Source organism: Nicotiana attenuata, unplaced genomic scaffold, assembly GCF_001879085.1.
Source record: "Nicotiana attenuata strain UT unplaced genomic scaffold, NIATTr2, whole genome shotgun sequence".
NCBI classification, from domain to species: domain Eukaryota; kingdom Viridiplantae; phylum Streptophyta; class Magnoliopsida; order Solanales; family Solanaceae; genus Nicotiana; species Nicotiana attenuata.
Window position 1 is genome coordinate 9,527 of NW_017675499.1, and position 2,665 is coordinate 12,191.

The window sequence follows — 2,665 nt, forward strand, 5'->3', positions numbered from 1 at the left end:
TTTTATCGTCTACTTTTATTCTTTCCGTTTGGTTTGTATATAAACGTTACACCTCATTGTATATATTCATCCCGTCTATTGTATATTCAAATCCCCTCTTGTATATATTTATTCTATTTTCCGCTAAAAAAAATTCGTTTTTAGCTTCTTATTTGTGATTCGTAGCTTCTTGTTTTTGAAATTTGCAATAAGCCTTTGGTTTTCTTAATGCCACGGTTCTTTCCAAAGGTGGAGTGTTGTGTGAACCGGGTGGCTCTTCCTAATGATAGATGGCGTGACAACCTTCTTAAGGGTTTGAGTCCGTTTTTCTTTTTGTTTTTAGTAGTTTGTAGTTAAGGGTACCTCAAGCAAAGCTTCACTTGGGCCTAGCACATTTGCCTTTGATCTTATGGTCAAAAACAAATTGTTGTGTTTAGGATGGCGAAAGTCGTGGCCTTGAGACTCTTGTGTTGACCGATAATCATCAAGTGGTTTTTCGGGACCATTGTGTGCTCAAATCGTATCTAAGGTCGTTGTGGGCCCCCGACTCTATGTCTTTAGCAATTCCTTAGCTCGTGTGGTGAGTAATTGAATTGCAAGTCCAAGTCCCGAGCCATTGGTCTAGAACTTGCCCTGAATGTTTGTTGAGGCGTAATCCTAAGTGAATTTTGACTTGAGACGTGATTATAGGCTTTCCTTGATCCAATTGATAGATTGAACAATTCCATAGCCTATCAATGATAAGATCCCTAGTTAACCCTTTTGAGCCTTAGACCTTTTTCTTTCAAGAACCATGATACAAGCCTATACCCGTTCTAAAAGATACCCTCTCTTGGCACCCAAATCTTTCCTTTAGCACATTGCAAAAGTATAAGTTTGGGGGGAGAGACGAGGATTGCAACAAAGTGGTAAAAAGGCATAAAAGTGAAAAGGAAAGGCAATGAAAAAGAAAGAAAATCAAAAAAAAAAGACAAAAAGAAAGTTCAATGTGAAAAAGAATAAAAAGGGATTCAAGAAAAGCAATGAAAAAGAAAGAAAAGTGTGGAAAGTTGAAAAAGGAGAAAATGTTTGAAATGCATAAGAAAGAGTGACAATGTGTCTCTCTAACCCCTTAGAAAGAAGTGAAATGACTCAAAGAGTCAAGTGAATTGTCCCAATTGAATCAAAAGAAGTGCTTAAGGGAAGATGGAACCCACTTGAACAAAAACATACCTACCCTAAACCAAAAGCCTTCACAATGACTCCACAAAAGCCCTATATGATCTCTCATATGGTACCTAGAGCCGGACTTGTGACCTTTTCTTGAGATATGGTACCTAGAGCCGGACTTGTGACCTTTTCTTGAGAGAGATGAGTGAATTCCCATTAACCTCGTTTTGTGTGCCATTATTCTAAAGGTGAGGGTTGCTTAGGGAGAGTTGAGGATGTATGAGTTTGGGTTCCACAATGACCAAAGTAATTGAGAGAGTTCTTTGATGTAATGAGTCAACCCTTGATGCTCTTGTGTCGCACTTGATCCATGATTTTTCAAAGGTTAAAGGTTGTTAATGATTCATTTGTATTGAGGGCAATTGTTAGTCCCAATTGATGCTAGTTGCGGTTACTTTTGGATAGCTGAAAATTCTTGGATTTTACCTCAAGGGGTGGGTCTTATTTTGTTTGCTTGAGGACAAGCAAAAGCTTAAGTTTGGGGGAGTTGATAACTAGGGATTTTGATGTGTTTCATGCTCCTTCTTGCTTACGCTTTGATTACAAATTCTTACAAAATAGTTCCAAAAGGCTCATAAGTTGTGCTTGATTGCAGGTTTGATCAACAAAGTGACGGGATGTCAAATATCAGCTCAAAAGGAGTGAAACCTGCACAAGTATCAAAGACAAAGACAACTCAGGACAAACTAGCTTAGTGCGGCCGCAGTCCATTCTATGCGGTCCGCACTAGGGAGATTCAGAGACTGGTTTTTCAAGGCATCAAAGTAGTGCGGCCGCAGTAGATATTATGCGGCCTGCACTGAAGACACCGCGGCTGCACCACCATTCTGTGCGGTCCGTGGAAGAGAAGATCAGAGAGATGTAATTTGCCAAGGTTCAAGCCAGCGGGGTCCGCGGTCATGTTTGTGCGGACCGCATTAGAAACCTCCGCGGCCGCGGTCCATCCTACACGGTCCGCGGAGCCTGTGTTCAGAGAGCCAAGATTTCAAGTCCAAGAGCCTAGTGCGGCCGCAGTCTATTTTGTGCGGCCCGCACTGACCCCGCAGGGGTATTTTTGTCCAGTTTTTCCAGCTTAGTATAAATAGAACCTTTTTCCATTTTTAGGGTATCAGATATTTTAGCACTGTAGCTGCGCTCGTGAGAAGACCTTTCTTAGCTATTTTTGGCATCTTTACGTAGTTTTAATCATTGAAACTTTGTATTTACTTTAGTAATTAATTAATATGTCTTTCTCTTCATCTATTTCTCTAATTTTCACTTCAAGCATGAGTAGCTAGACCCATTAGCTAGGGTTGTGGCTCAACCCTAGTGTGGGTAATTGATGGGTGTTGTAATTTAAGGTTAGATTGATTATGGGTGTTCGTTATTTGGGTCAATTTCATGGTTTAATTTATGAATTAGTGGTTGCAAACACTAGTTTGTGCTAAGTTGACTTAGGTTCTTCTTGAGAAAGAGAGCCTAAGTCTCCAAAATTGAC